This window comes from Lissotriton helveticus, chromosome 2_1, assembly GCF_964261635.1.
Source record: "Lissotriton helveticus chromosome 2_1, aLisHel1.1, whole genome shotgun sequence".
In the NCBI taxonomy this organism is placed as follows: domain Eukaryota; kingdom Metazoa; phylum Chordata; class Amphibia; order Caudata; family Salamandridae; genus Lissotriton; species Lissotriton helveticus.
Genome location: NC_136059.1, coordinates 2,016,387,501 through 2,016,403,966, shown reverse-complemented (window position 1 = coordinate 2,016,403,966; position 16,466 = coordinate 2,016,387,501). Strand labels below are relative to the sequence as shown.

The 16,466-nt window shown below is 48.5% G+C and overlaps 1 pseudogene; it reads left to right on the top strand.

The window, feature by feature from the left end:
- The first annotated feature begins 320 nt into the window (after positions 1–320).
- Positions 321–16,466, top strand: part of LOC144820355 (uncharacterized) — a 56,916-nt pseudogene continuing 40,770 nt past the window's right edge.

Below are 16,466 nucleotides of genomic sequence, written 5' to 3'. Positions count from 1 at the left end.
ATTCAAAGTTGTCCCGCTTGCCTCACGCTTGTTTCCCCCGTCCCCGCCCCTACAGTGGTCTCTCCCGCACCGCGGTCTTCGCGCTTGTTCGCGAACGTTCTCACCGCCTGCAACTCGCCTGCCTCACCGGCGCCGGAGCCCGTTTTTCATTCTTCCCGCTTTCCACGTTGCTTCCTCACTTTCACTCGCTCTCACAGAGCCGGCTGACTGACTGCCTCCAGCCCGGTTTCCTCGCTCAGTTCAACCCGCCCCTGCCCTTCCCCTGTTCACGCCCCCTGCTCTTTCTCAGTCATCAACCTTTCTCTACCCTACTGGCTGACATGGAACACGAGAGCTCTTCTGAGGAAAACTCCTCTTCTTTGGATAATGGGTCTCTCAAGCAGGACCTTCACAGGTTTATCAACACTTCAGTTGAACAGGCAATGGAAGTCTCTATGAAAAGACTATCAAAAAATATGGAAAATTCCATGGTCAGCATGTTGTCCAAGGTTTTGGCCCATTCTGCGGGGGATAGCAGAAAACGCAAGGTGGAACACTCTGCTTCTGTGCATAAGTCAAAAAAGTCAGCTATGGTTAGCGAGTCTCACTCGCTTATGGACGAGGACTCAGTGCCTCACAGGCCTCCTACTAAGGAGGGGTTTGTCGGTTCCGAAGGCAAAAAGAAGCAAAAATCTAAGCACACAGAGTCCCCTACAAAGAAATTAATGATTTCCACCATCTTGGACACAGATGATGATATGCCTGATGCTGACGACCTATTTGATATCTTTGACGTCACTGACCCCCCCCCCCCCGAAACTTCCCAAATGTGACTCTTTTAACTTCGAACCTGTTTTTGACTCGGAGGGTCTCCCTATGTTTGACCCGTCCTCCATTCGTCATCCAAATTTGACTGAATGGCTTCCCTCTCACCATGTTGGAGAATATATTTCCGCCCGCCTTCGTCTCCCTCTTGAGGCGACTGTGCGTTCCAGGTTGAAGTCTGAGTGTCCTAAACCCGCCCTTCCAGATAAGATCACCCTCGTCCCTACCATCGATCAACCTCTCCTTACCTTCTTCTCTAAATTTGGCAAGGACCCTCGTCGTGGGGTAGACAAGGCATGGTCCACATGTCAAGACAAGTTATTGGACATTGTGGGTCCCTTAGCCCGTATTTTCGACATGGCAGAGTCTGCCCGTCTTGATGGTTCGGATCTTTCAGCCGAAGACATTTCCATGTGGGTTCAACGTGCTTTTTGCCTTCTGGGCAACGCCAATGCTGCCATTACCCACGAAAGACGTAAGGGCCTTTTGATCAAATTGGATCCCAAACTGGCCAACCTTGCTCCTATGGACCCCGGCTCAAAGGCGAATGGTCTTCTCTTTGGGGAGAATTTGGTGCGCGACATCAGCCGGTTTGTCTCTACCTTCGCTTCCCTTGACAAGGCTCAGCAATCTATCAAAAAGACTTTTGCTCCTCGGGTTTTTGGCCGGGCCGGACGAGGCAGGGGCACGCTCTTCCGGCCGTCCCTACAATCAAGGCTCCTAGACTTCTTACGACAACACCCAAGAATACAAGCCGCGCTTTTACCCACAACGAGGCCGTGGTTTCCGCGGCCGAGGGCGTCAAGGTTATCGCAACTCCAACTCCAATCAACAAGGTAAGCCTGTCTTCTTTCCCTCCTGTAGGGGGTCGATTGAAACTGTTTCTGCCAAAATGGCAATCCATAAGTGCAGACCCGTGGGTCCTTTCCACGGTTCAAGGCTATCTTATAGAGTTTTACTCTCCTCCTGTCCAGACCTTTTCCCCTCCGCCTCCCGTGTTCTCTCTGCACATGGCAAATCTCATTTCTACCGAGATAGACTCTCTCTTACAAAAACAAGCCATTCAAATTTTTCCTCACGACTCTACAGGCTTTTTAAGCTCCATTTTTCTGGTTCAAAAGAAGAACAAGAAATTACGCACTGTCATAAACCTGAAATGGTTCAACCACTTTGTGGTGTATCGTCATTTCAAAATGGAGACGATCCTTCATCTGAGGGACACCCTTCGCCCCCACGATTGGATGGTTCGTTTGGATCTCCAAGACGCCTATCTCACAGTTCCACTCCACCAGTCTCACTGGAAGTTTCTCCAATTCCAGTGGTCAGGTATGACCTACTGTTTCACATCTCTCCCTTTTGGTCTCTCCTCGGCACCATGGTGCTTCACGAAACTGCTGAAGCCAGTGGTCGCTTTTCTTCGCTCTCTTGGTATCCGTCTCATAATCTACTTGGACGATATCCTTCTCCTGAATTCGGACAAGCAGTGTCTTCTTTCAGATCTTCAGACCACTCAGAGGCTCCTTTTGGACTTAGGTTTTCTGGTAAACCTCGAGAAATCCTCTCTGGTCCCCTCTCAGAACATGGAATTTCTGGGCTTCCTAGTGGATTCGGTGGCAGCGTCTTTACGCCTCCCCCTTTCCAAAATTTCCAAAATCAAAGCGGAAATCGCCTCGGTGCTACATCTTTCTGTCATCTCTCTCAGATCTCTGGCCCGGATTGTCGGTCTTCTTTCTTCTTCTATTCAGGCGATATTTCCGGGCCCTCTGCACTACCGGGCCCTTCAGCGCTTGAAGATCAGACACCTTCGCCAAGGCCTCGCTTACTCAGACATCATCGCTCTAGACCAAGAGTCCCGCACAGAATTGCAATGGTGGATAGACCATTTAGATGCGTGGAACGGGCGCACTATCTTCGCCACATCCCCAGATCTTGTGTTGGAATCCGATGCCAGTCTATCGGGTTGGGGCGCCCGATGTGGTCCAATCTCGACTGGAGGAGCATGGTCAAGAGAGGAGTCCAGACTGCACATAAATTGTTTAGAGATGCTTGCTGGCTCCTTTGCAATCAAAAGTCTTTCCAAAGACAGGATCCGCTGTTCCATACTCTTACGCATGGACAATGTTTCTGCGGTTCGTTACATAAATCATCTCGGCGGCACAAAGTCCAAACCCCTGGCGGACTTAGCCAGAAGTCTGTGGGAATATTGTCTAGCCCATCATCTCTCCTTGACAGCGGAGTACCTTCCGGGCAACCTCAATTCAGTGGCCGATTGGCACTCGCGGTTCCTGCGCGACTCCAGCGACTGGAGGCTTTGTCCCTCCGTCTTCCTTTCTCTTTCAACTTTATGGGGTCCCTTTTCTATCGATCTCTTTGCTTCTCGCCTCAATTCTCAATTGCCCCAGTTTTACAGCTGGAGACCAGACCCCTTGGCTCTTGCCACGGATGCTTTCCTCCAAGTTTGGTCTCGTCAACTCCATTATGCCTTTCCTCCTTTCCTCATGATCAACAGAGTGCTGGCGCAGATTCGTCGCCAGGAATCCTCGCTGGTACTGGTGGTTCCTTTCTGGCAAGCCCAAATTTGGTTCTCTGTTCTTCTGGAGATGGCGATGGATTTTCCTGTACTTCTGCCATCCTTCGACGATCTTCTTCTCAACCCTCTCGGGGAGCGTCACAGCTTGATCCTGGACCACTCCCTCACTCTGTCGGCCTGGAAAGTTTCCGGCCTCCCCCTTCTAACATCCTCATTTCACAAGAGGCTGCTCACTTTATCAACCAGGCCTGGGCCCCGGGCACTTCAAAAGCCTACAAATCCGCCTGGTCTCTTTGGGCAAGCTGGTGTCTGGAAAGGTCTCTCGATCCCTTTTCAACCTCTTTAAGTTCTGTTATCAACTTCTTGGCTTCTCAGGCCAGTTCTGGGAAGGCCTATCGGACCATTAACCTTTATCGCTCTGCTATCTCCCTTCATCATACCCACATTGATGACAAGCCCGTTGGGGCTCATCCTCTGATTTGTCGCCTCCTCAAGGGCGTTCGATGCTCCAAACCACCGTTGGCTAAGTATACTTTTTTGTGGGATGTTTCTGTTGTACTTAAATTGTTCTTGAATTGGCCCTCTAATTCTGCTTTGTCTCTCAAAATGTTATCAGCCAAACTTACAATGTTGCTTTGCTTGGTTTCTATCAAAAGAGTTTCTGATGTCCGAGCCTTGGATGTTTCTTCTCGCCATTTTTCCCCTACAGGTGTCCTGTTCCAGATTCGCAGACGCACAAAGACTAACTTAGACTCTGTTTTTTATCCCTATTTTCCCGATCAACCCCAACTTTGTGTGGGACAGTGTTTGAAAATGTATGAACAAAAGACCGCTGATCTCAGAACACCCTCTTGTTCCCAACTTCTCATTTCCTTTCGTAAACCTCACCTTCCTGTTTCCTCCCCTACCCTGGCCAGGTGGGTTCGCTGGGTTATGTCCCTTGCCGGTATTGATGTCTCTGTTTTCGGAGCACATTCGGCTCGGGGAGCCATGGCTTCTAAAGCCTTTTGGTCTGGCTCCCGTTTAGAGGACATACTGAGATCAGCAGATTGGTCCAATGACAGTATTTTCCGCATGTTTTATTGTAAGCCTATTCATTCTGTTGCTTCTGATGTTATTAATTTGCTTTGAACAAGCATAATAGGAGCCTCCGGTCTTGCCATAAAATGTAGATTTTCCTAGTTATTATGACGGAAAGTCTTAATTTTATTAAAGACACGGAGGCGAGTATTATCCCGCCGCTACACTACTAACATGTGTTCTCCCTCCCTACAGCGAATCCGGCATTGCCACCTGCTTCATAGAAGATCTTCTCTCCAGCGGTTCCGTTCATCTCCTGCTTGGATGTCTCCTCTGGTTCTTCCATCCCCTTCGGATCCTTTTCCTGGACTTTGGCGATGGATTCCTCTGTTTAAGGACTTCTGCTCCTGGACTTTGGCGTTCTTTCTGGTTATGGCTATTTTTCCTTTATTCTCTATTGTTATCTGACTGTCTCTCAGCGAAAAGAGGAAGCTGCGCAGTCAGTGTGTGCTCTTATCTATTAGGTGTGCTCTGATTGGTTACTGTTATCTCGTTTTTTCTCGTCCCCATGGCCCAGTTGTCGCCTGGCCCTCTGGGAACTGTAGTTTTACACTTATCTTGGCTGCTGTTAATTAAATTGCAAGATAAGAAAGCATAATACTCACCTCCGTGTCTTTAATAAAATTAAGACTTTCCGTCATAATAACTAGGAAAATCTACATTCTTGTTGAGCGCATGGCTATCCGTAGGCATCCCAGCGCTTACGCAGCAATGGAAAAACAAACCTAGAGTATTTACTGCAGGTTCTGGAATAACCAAGTTTTTAGCTGTTTCCTGAATGTCAAGTGATCTGTTGTGGATCTGTTAGACTGAAGTGGAGTGGAGTTGACTTGAGTGAAATGTGGTAGACTGAAGTGGGGTGGATTGGATGAAATGGGGTGGGGCAGATTTTGGTTTTCTGAAATGGAGTGTGATAGAGTGGAGTGGGGTGGACTAGAGTGGAGTAGGCTAGATTGGGTGGATTTGAGTGTGGTAGATGGAGTAGAGTGGGGTAGATTGTGGTGGAGTGAGGTAGATTGGAGTGGAGATGAGTTGGATAGACTGCAGGGGAGTTTGAGGTGGAGTGGGGGTAAATTAACATGGAGTGAGATAAATTAGACTGGGGTAGATTGGAGTAGGGTTGAGTAGAGGGGAGTGTGGTAGATTGGAGTACAGCTGGATAGATTGCAGTGGAGTGAGTTAGATTGTGGTACTCTGGAGTGGGGTGTGTTGGGTAGATTGGAGTGGGGTAGATTGGAGTGGAGTGGTTTGGAGTGGATTGGGGTAGACTGAGGTAGATTAGAGCAGGAGTGGGGTAGATTTGAGTGGAGTGCAGTAGATTGGTTGGAGTAGAGTACATTGGAGGGGGCTAGAGTGTGTAGATTGGAATGGGGTGGGGTTGATTGGATTAGATTTAGCGCAGTAGGATAGATTGGGGTGGAGAATAGTAGATTGGAGTGGACTGGAGTGGTGTAGATTGGAGTGGAGTGGGTAGAATGGGCTTGAGTGAAGTGGGGTGGAGTTGGGTAGATTAGATCATCGTGGAGTGGATTGGGCTATATTGGTGTGGAGTGGATTAGACTGGGTTAGAGTGGGGGATATTGAAGTGAGGTTGATTGAAATGGGGTGGGGTAGATTGTGGAAGGGTGGAGTGGGGTTGGCTAATTGGGCTGTGGCAGATTAGATTGGGGTAGATTGGAGTGGAGTGGGGTAGACTTGGTGGAGTGGAGTGAGGTAGGATAGAGTGGAGGACATTGAGGTAGGTTGGGGTACATTGGAGTGGAGTAGAGTGGGATAGATTGGATTGGAGTGGGATTTTAGTGGAGTGGGGTAAGTAGTGTGGAGTGAGGGGTGTAGAGTAGAGTTTCATGTTGTGTTGTAGAGTGCGTGGTGTGGTGAGGCATGTCACAGTGTCTCAGAGTTGAGGGGCATAGAGTGGAGTGTCATAGACTGGTGTGGCATGGCATAGAGTGGAGTGGAGTGGCATAATATGAATTGTGTGGTAGTGCACTACCATTACAGATCACACATTTTCAATTGAAATGACCATGGTGCTCGCTATGCCACCAGTTCCAAGCTAGCCTCGCTGATGAGGGGTGACACCCTGAAACCGGTCCCACGATGCTTGTTTTCCATCCAGGGAGGACCTAGACAATTAGTTTGGGCTGGACTGTTGGGCTAATTTGCATATGGCTGGATCCAAACTGGAATGGAGTGGTGAGCAAATTAACGATGGATTAAACCCAGATCCATAACTGGAGGTGAATGTTTGGCAATGTTCAACAGTCCTTCCTTCCTCTTTTTGTATTGCATGACATTAGAACCAAATTATGGTTTTACTGCTCATAAATTGTTAAAACCCCCGGATTACTGGTGGTTGACTGAGGTAGGTACCGTAGGCCAAACAGGGACTCATGAGCCCCAACGTTATGGAAAGACAGGTCACCTCTAGAGATAGCCCCCACTCCACCCACTTGGTAGCTTGACATGAGCAGCCAGGCTTATCTTCAAGACCACTGTGTAAAGTATTTGCAATCACACTCACAGCAACCCAATGATAACACCACAAATAGACTCCACACGAGTGTCATAAAAAAACTAAGTATATGTTTATAAGAAGATATATGATGCGACCACACAATACTAAACCAACATATGCGGCGGAGTAAAGCTTCCCCAGGCCTATTACTATTGAGCTAAATTAAACAATCCTATGTAATCCCAATGTCATAATATGCAGTTTTTTTATGCAACAATCAGGTATTTCACAGCATAAGAATAATACAGATCATAATATGGCTATGTGGCGATTTGTACTGTAATGCAGAGCGTAATGCAACAACGTTGTAAACTGTTATGCCCCCGTAATGCAATAAGTGTAGTCCCCTTCAAATACTCTGTTAGGAAAAAAGCAATGCAACATGTAATAAGGTTATTAGGCATTTTGTTATGTGAAACTGATGCAATAGGGAACACATATATCAGGCAGTTCGGTATGCAATACTAACACAATGTGTAATACGACAATCCGGCACTTTGTGATGCAGGACTAAGGCGTAACACATCTATCAGGCAGTTCATTATGCAAACCCAGTGCAATGTGTAGCACACCTATCAGGCAGTTTGTGATGCAAAACTAATGCAATGGGCAATACGTTGTGCAGAAATTAGGCAATACGTCATACATTCTTCAGATACTCCGTTCTGCAGGAATAAAGCAATATGTATTTTACTCCAGCACCATTCACGGTGCCACCGGCCGTCTTGCCGCCACTCGTGCTGGCTTGCGGTTAGTCTCTGGCCACAATTGACCCCCCAACTCGGGAAGATATAACACAGTAAATGAAGCTTCGCACTCCAGCCCCAGTGCTGCCACTCCCTTGGCACACGGGCCGCGATCTGAGCAGAAGCAGAGGCTTGTGCTGCAGGACAGAGAAAGAGGCCGAGAGCATCTCCATCCGAGCCTGTGTCCCACCCTGTGAGTCGACACACGTTACCTGGGGGGCGCCAACCTACTCTCCTCTCTTCGTCCAGTGACTTGGGCCTTCGATGCAATCTCTCTGAATTTCCGAGCAATGGGAAGATCTCAGGCTGCACACTATACCTGCACTCAGAGTCCATGAGACTCATTGGACTCAGGGTGCACGATAACCAGACATCTCACGAGGGCCTCAGGCTACACACGACACACGCATGCAGTGTCGCTGAGACACACTTGAACTTCTGGTGCCCACGATCACAGGGCACAACTTGTGCAGGCCTCCGGCGGTAGAAAGCACACAGATTCCACGTCACGGAGACACACTTTATCTTCTGGCGCCCCCGATCACAGGGCACAACTTGCGCAGGTCTCAGGCTGTAGAAAGCACATGCACACAGCGTGGCTCGACACACGCTTGATCTACAGGTGCCCCTGATCATAGGGCACCTCTGGCGAAAGTCTCAGGCTGCAAACAGCACATGCATACAGCGTCACTGAGACACACTTACCCTTCTGGTGTCCACGATCATGGGCCAATCAATGCGAAAGTCTCAGGCAGCACCAAGCACACGCACACTGTGTCGCTGAGACATACTTGGCTTCACGGTGCACACATTCACAGGACGATCCTCTCAAGGGACTCAGGCTGCAACAAGCACATGCACACTGCATCGCTGAGTCTCGGTTGGAACTCCACGTGCCTAAGATCACAGGGCCCATCTTACGAAGGTCTCAGGCTAGACAGAGCACATGCATACAGCGTCTCTGAGAGTCTCTCTGGAAACTTTTGTGTTCCTGTGTTTCCTAACAGGGAACCAGCTCACCTCAGGCCCTTGGGGACAGTTAATTCAGGACATAGCACACCGCAAAGTCCTTCAAGCAGGGAGATACAGCACACAGCAAAATCCCTTTAGCCATTCCTTGGTTGAAACAGCAAACTGCAGGCCAGCCCCAGATCACACAGCAAGAACAGTCCTATCCAAAAGTCCCTTCAGTTGTTTCTTCCTTGGCAAAGGTACTCTTGACCACAAAGTAGCTCCAGTCTTGTTCACACTTGATCAAGCCATTCTCCAAAGTTCAGGGGTTTCAGCTTGCATAGTTAAACCCCTCAATGGCTTTGAAGTCTTTGTGTTACAGGGGGCAATGACCCCTGCTCAACCAGTTTTGTGTGCCTCCCTACCAGTAACACCTTCTTCCTTTGATTAGTGGGGGTCTGGATTCGCAATCACTCAGTAGGAGATGGGGCAATTGTTTTATAGCACCAGCCCAGGCCTCTTCACCTCTAGGGGCTTCTCCAGATGCAGGTCAGCCTGTGCTGTTTCACCTCCTCCCCTGAGTCAAGACATTCCCCAGATCCTATCGCTTTCAAATCCAGCCAGTCAATACACAACCAGGCAGAGACACACAGAAATGTTTGAAGCACAAAAACTCAGCCACTTTTAAAAGAGTGGCTTACAAACAAAAAATGCACACAACATTTTCATAAAATATGTGTTATTGCAGGGTGAGTTAAGGCATACTAAACGTCACCTTTCCATCTTAAGCCTTTAGGAAGATAGGCTGGAAAACATGTTACACAGCCTTCCTATTCTATTCTAATGGGCAAGATGGCCTTTCAACAGGGAAAACGAAATGGTGATTATTTCACTGTCAGGACATGGCACACACCTTAGTACATGTCCTACCTTTCACATGCACTACACCCTGTCCAGGGTAGAGCCTAGACTTGTGGGACACCTTTACATTTGAGTGGCAAAGCAGTCTTTTGATTTATCTATAAAGCACTAAATGAAGAGTAAATTACGCCAGTGCAGTTGTCGCCAAAAAGGGATAGCATCATAAAGGAAATTCGCTTGTTGGTGCCTACAAATCAGGCAGTGCGTCTATGCATGCGTGTTCAAAATTGTTGACTTTGTCAGAGATTTGTTTTAAAGTAGTTTAAACAACTAGACCACAATATAATATATGCATTGCATTCTGTTTAAAAGAGAGTATTATTGCATACATATTTCCAGGAAGGAAATTTTCCCTTTCTCCTATTGCAGCACATCTCTTCGAAATGATAGCAGGCACTAAAGTCCTTGCCACATGAAAGCTGTGTAGAGAAAGATCAGTTAAGTGCTATAAGTACTCAACTATGAAGCTACTAAACTGCGATCTTTCAACATAATGTTGTTACAGGCTCTAAAGGGAGATGCCATTCATGGAGTTTGATGTTTTTTATTGTGTGCTAGGAAGAATAAATTGGGCACAGTTAGAGTATACTTAGTATACAGAATGCATCATAAAAGAGAAGTGAGTCATCGGTATCTCTACAGAGGAATGACGGTAAAAATAGGCATGGAGAAATGAACACAGGTCCATTGGGACAGCTTACAGCTACAGACTCGAAGCCGGTACAAACGTGTGGAAAACAATTTCCCACTGGTCAATGACAGATCTGCTGAACTGTCTGTATATTTTTGTAGACTGCAAAACGGCCAGATAAATGTACACTGTGGGTATTCCGAGCACTGCCCTCTCTCGATCATGAAAAAGATATAGGTGGTTGGACCCCCCAGAAACCATAATATGCTATAGAGATGATAGATTCCGTACGGAGATAGCAGTGCAGTGAGAAAGACGCATACAATAATGGTGCAGTTATTATTTGTAATTGCTGGCATTGGATTCATGCAATGTCTTGAGCCATCTTATGACAGTGATTACTTTTTAAAATGTATTATTGATCAATGTTCCCACATAGATGGTAAAAACTAATAATGTCACGCACAGCCTGATTGTTCCAAAATTAAACTTTTGTCGCGTGCTCCAATCCTTTGAAGTGTATGTATAAAACCAAGATGCATCTCATTAGGGGATGTCCCTCAGTGCACAGCCATCGAGCCTATGAAGGCATACATTGTTAGAAATAAGTGATTGCATCAGTCCGGAGAGGATTAGGTTGAAAAGTAAAGCTTTTATTGCATGTATTTGCTTTCTTTTTTATTCTCTCAAATCTGATAGATTATCTCAGATATCTCAATTTTCATATTCCCAAAAATGTTGGTTAACACAAAATATTTCCGATGCATTTCAGGCAGCTAAGTGCCCTTCTTCAGGAGACCCATCTGTGAATAAAACCAATGATATGCGCTTGTAATCACAACATAATGAAAATGTTCAACTTAATACATTTGGTATTCAAATGTCATAACATGAAGGTGCGTTGTAAATTATTCCTGTGATATGCCTCAAATCTCCGTAATTATATCCACACGTGACTGGTTTCACTATAAAAACCCAAAGAATACCAAAATGTTGCAGTGAGTAACAAATCGCCCACATTCTAAAATCTGCTTATTGTGTGCTTGCGAAGGATGGACTGGTGATATTAAAGGCATATAGCCGAATCATAAACAATCGCGTAAACCGTGTGCACAACTATAAGTCGCACAAAGGAAAATCTGTGATTAGTAAACCGATGGATAAAGGGAAAAGTACAAAATCATCCGGTGTGCATGCAAATTCATGCTTAATGAAAACCAGTTATTACTTACGACCATGAAGTCATGGAAGCGTTCCTAAAGGTAAATACAACAAAGTGAACTGGTGATAAAAATATTCAAGTTAAACTAAAACAAAACCCGTGCCCAGTTAACTAATTTCTGTCTTGGGTTACACCCAATGGCACCTCATCCACTAAGGCAGAGGAGCGTCACCCCACTGTACCCAAGACCTAAGCACTCAGGAGCATATTTATAAAAGTTTTGGATTGCCCTTTAACCACACTAGGGGGTCCACTAGGATTGTCCGCCATCCTGTCGGGGGCAGGTACCGTCCGCCACAAGGGCGGAGGAATCGTGCCCCCAATTAGGATGCACCCTCCACAGTGGCGGGTGCATCCCGCATTTTTAACATTGCAGCGGACGGTGCTTAAAGCACCGGCCGCCGCAATGTGAAAAATGCTTATTGTGCGTTTCACAGCACAACATGACAGGCACCGCGCGGTGCCTGCCATGTTGCGCTGTGAAACGCAGGGGGTGCACCCCCCCTTCACCCTGGGGGCCCGCAACGGCCCCCCAAAGCAGGAACTGTATGCCTTCTGGGCATTCCTCCCAGGCCATCCTAATATGGCTGGCGGTGTCTGATAGACACCGCCACCATATCAGGCCTTTTCCGCGGACAGTCTTCCCCTCCGCCACGGTCCCCCCCGCCATTGTAATATGGCGGGGGGAAGAAAGGTGGCGGACGGGCAAGGATGGCGGATGGATCGCCACCGCCTGCATGGCGGTGGCGATCCGTCCGCCATCCTAATGGACCCCTAGGTTACTCAAGGACGACAAAAATCCTAAATAAGACTTGTGCTTGGCCCTTGGTTATTCTGCAGTAACGTGCAACGCAAGTCACTGCCTTGCATTACTCTACGTGGTGGGGGCATCAAATGGGTGGAATCTGGGTGCTCCCATGCTTCCACTCATGTATTCTGAGGCATTACCAGATTTACTAACACCAGTAGATCTGGGAATGCATCACAGTTGTATGTCTTCCCACCAGAGGCAGAACAAGAAGAAATATTTTGTATTTCTCCTCGTTGTTTCCTCTTTCTGAGTATGCTGCATTGTGCAGCACACTTAGAAAGAGGAATATGGCTCTAGGGATTGTTTTTGTGCAGGACGATGTCCTTTCCTGCACAAAAACAAATCTGCCTGTAACGCAGACACCTTTGCTCCATGGTGCAAGGGTGCCTGCACTGGCGCTTGGCTGCTGATTGTGCACCAGCGCAGGCAGAGGACAGGAATGCACCATATATTGACAAGACGTCTTGGTGCCTTACGTGAAACAATGAGAAATATGGGCCTCAGGGTGAGTATGTGAGCGTTATATAAATGTAATATCATTCTGGAAATTAGGAAAACCGCACTGCTTTATGCTCAGCTGCATTAGACAACATATTTACACAATCGAACCCGTCGGTGGATGACATTCAAAATGTTGAAAATGAGGACCATGCTAGTGCAAGGCAGTGCTTGTATTAAAGCGATCTGAAGTAAAAGCAATGTCTGCATTTGAAAGTGCCAGTTCACCTGTCATTAGAAATGTTTTATGGATAAGTAGTGGTAAAGATAATATAGCTGTGTGACATGCAGTGGTTATTTAAAGATGACGTCTGAGCTGAACGATCTTCCACAGGCTTCTTCGTTCAGTCATTGTAATGCGCCATTTAATAAATGTGCTCGTAGAGCGGCCCCTAGTGGACAGACTCGTTACAACAAGCTAACTGCTGCCATTGCACTACCATTGCGCTGTTACACAGTTCACACACATTACGGATTCATGTAACAAGTTGTGGTTACGGTCTGCATAATTTGTATGCATATGCCATTGTTTACTGCCTAATTTTCATCTGTGCTTATGCCCGTATATCCAACCTGCTGTTGTTTTTCTCGATACGCGCCCATGAACGCATTAGAACACAATTGAAATCATGATGTGTTATGTAATTGAAACAGGCGCAAGGAGCAGGTCTGTTGATGCTGTATCTACAGGAACGGGGCAGATTTACAAGCCCCTTGCACCACTTTTGCGTCATTTTTAACATGTTAAAAGTGACGCAAAAGTGACGCAAGGAGCTTATAAATCGGCCCCATCATTTTAAGAAGCTGCGCGCTGGTATTTGTTGGTATGTTCTGCATGACAGGAAGCGTAGTGTTGCTACTATTGTATTTTGTGTGGTAAAGAATGTCCACTGGCGTTGCCCGAAGCACATGACCCACCACAGCACTCGGTCATTCTTCCCCTCACCTGAAACTCTGAAAAAAAAAGATTGTCGCATAATAATGCTAAAAATGCAAGACTTTCTCTGTGACACCACTCGCCTTTTATATTCTTCTTTCGTGTGCACCAACACCCTCTATATTAATCTCTGTTTCAAAACAAGTAGAACTGATTACATCCAGAGTCGGTCTGGGATAGCGCAACTAGGCAACCCCCGGTTGTACAGGCCCACAACCGCCCGAAGGACTACTGAGGTGCCGACACGTGTACCCGGACCTCCCATGAAGTCCAGGTGTTAGGCTCTGGCACCCCTATGTGCCTGCTGAGGTACAACGCCGCACCTCTCTGCTTCCGGATCACCCTGTAACTCCGCCTGCAACGAAAAATGAAAACGTTAAAAAGTTCAAGCAGTCCCACCCCCCATTGGCGCACGGGTAAGAGGTAGGGAGGGGAAGTGCGTCCTAATCGACCGTCTGTCCGTGGTGAGGGGCGGCAAAGAGGCCTGAACATGGCGAGGGGGACTTAAGTACCCCTCGCCCGGCCTGCCGCCCCCCGAAGCACGTCACTGGGCCAGCCCGTTCCTTGCTGGACCCCTCCTACCCAAGGGAGGAGGGAGTACCAGCACGGAAAGGGGGGCGGGGGCAGCCCCCCGGCGACTAAGGTGCCGCCCTCTTGATGGCCACCGGGTGGCCTCGGGCAGCTGCATAGTCCCCTCATGGCAACAGGACCCCCCGCCCCACACGTGGATACCCTACAAACATGGAATAATACACAGGACACAGTGTTTGGTTGGAAAGAAAATGCTGCAGGATTTTATTACATACAACATATGTAATCAAGATGGGTTATCTTACGGGCGATCCAAGGGCAGGCCGCATTCTCGCCACCTGCCCGCCTGATGAGCCGGGCAGCACAGTGTGGAACCACCTGTGAAAACCCAAGATGGCCGCCTGGTAGGAGCTCCCGTTAAGAGCTCCCAGTGCTCGGGATCCCATTTAGGGCTTTATCCCTGTCAGCACCCATCAGCCTGCACTAAAAGTAACTGGAAATAATAATAAAAGTAACTGGATTGCAACAAAAGTAACTGGATTGCCCCGGACTGCCTGCTTACCTGATTTGAACATGCAAAGCCCAGAGATCGGCTACTGAACACTCGCCTTCAGGCACCCACATCGCGCTGCGGGACTGTGCTGCTGAAAATCCGGGAGCCTGCTGAGCCTACACTTCCCCACGGATCATCGCTGGAGCAGAAGAATCCCTGTGTAATCGGAGGGTTGAGAGAGACACCTCCTCCCGGCCGTTCCATGGCAGAAGACGCTGGTAGCTATGCTGGGACTGCAAAGGGATGAGACCATGACAACGGACCCGACCGCCCGCCCGCTCCACTGCACCGGAGCACAAGCGGTCTGATATTGGACTGAGCGGATGAGGTTTTTCAGGGAGCTTGCCTGCACTGGCTCCTACCCTGCGGATCACCACTGCGACTGGACACGGCAGACCCCCCCATCGCGCTGCCGGGACTGAGCAGCTGAGGTTCCGGGAGCCTGCATGCACTGGTGCGCGGAGCCTCGCAGGAGAAGAGAAGACGAGCCATCCCCACCTACCTATTCGGTTCCTGGCTCCCCCTGGCCAGAGGTAGAACACGACAGCACGGATGCCGTGGCCTGGAGCCCGCTGAGATCGACCTGTGCACAGCCACGCTGATAGCCATAGTGGAGCCGGACCGGGACCATCGCTGGCGCCGAACATATAGCGGGAACACCACTGCGGAATGCTCCTGCCTGCCTGCAAGCACAGCCGAGACCCCTGGTGTCTGGTCGCCTGACTTCTGCCTGCCTGCAGCTACCGCTAAAGTTCAAATTCAATCACCGCCGCAAGCAGCGCTGGTGCCCTGTTCAAGCAGGGTTCCGGGCGGTCCTGTGCGATGCCTGACTCTTGCCCCAGGCTGAAACTGCACAACGCGGCGACATCGGAGGAAGGTGAGCTCTGTGTCCACCCCCCACTCCACAAACTAAGCCCTTCGTCCCCCCCTCTCAATACCTTGTGGTATCGTGGAGCCGCGACCGGGGAACTAATTGTGTAGAGGGGAGGCAAAAGCGCGGAGAAGGGAGAGAGACCCCACACCCTGGGTACTCTCGGGGAAAACGCGGAACTTAGTGCGCGAGCCCCTCAGCCGGATGCACCCCGTCACCCCCTCCCCCCTCCAATGTAGATAGTGAGAAAAGTGAGACCATCCCCATCGTCGCGCCTGCACAGGCAACCTGGGCGACAAGGGCGTCCTCGGCGAGGCGCTTGCTGTGAGCGAAAGTGATGTAACTTATGGGCATGATGAACTCGAGATTCATGAAGGTTTTTGCACGCAAACAATTATATTGAATGTGCAAAACCGTCTACGACAGGGGTACTTTGCATGCAAGATTTTATGCCTGCAAGATCTTATCTCTCCGGACAAAGCGGTCCTGCTCTCTCCACCAACTAAAATGGCGGGGGCCATAAAGAAGAGCTATAAATCGCCTCCACTGCCCACCAGATGACTACGAGGCTACATACCAAATGTAACTCCCCCACACCGAGATAAGAATTCCTCCCAGCTAGCCTTGAGCATTGCTTGCTCAAACAGAAAACGAAATCCCCTCCCCTATGCTCCCTGCCTGCATGATTGAAGGGAAACTGCTCCTCTCTGCTATCTAAGCAACAGCAACAAACAGAGGACTACTGGGACTATTACACCTATTTGGCGGCCATGTTAGACTAGACTAATCTCTCTCAGGGCGGCCATCCTGGACTAGTCATTTTCATCATTACCTGATCACACACTAAGAACTTATCATCTTT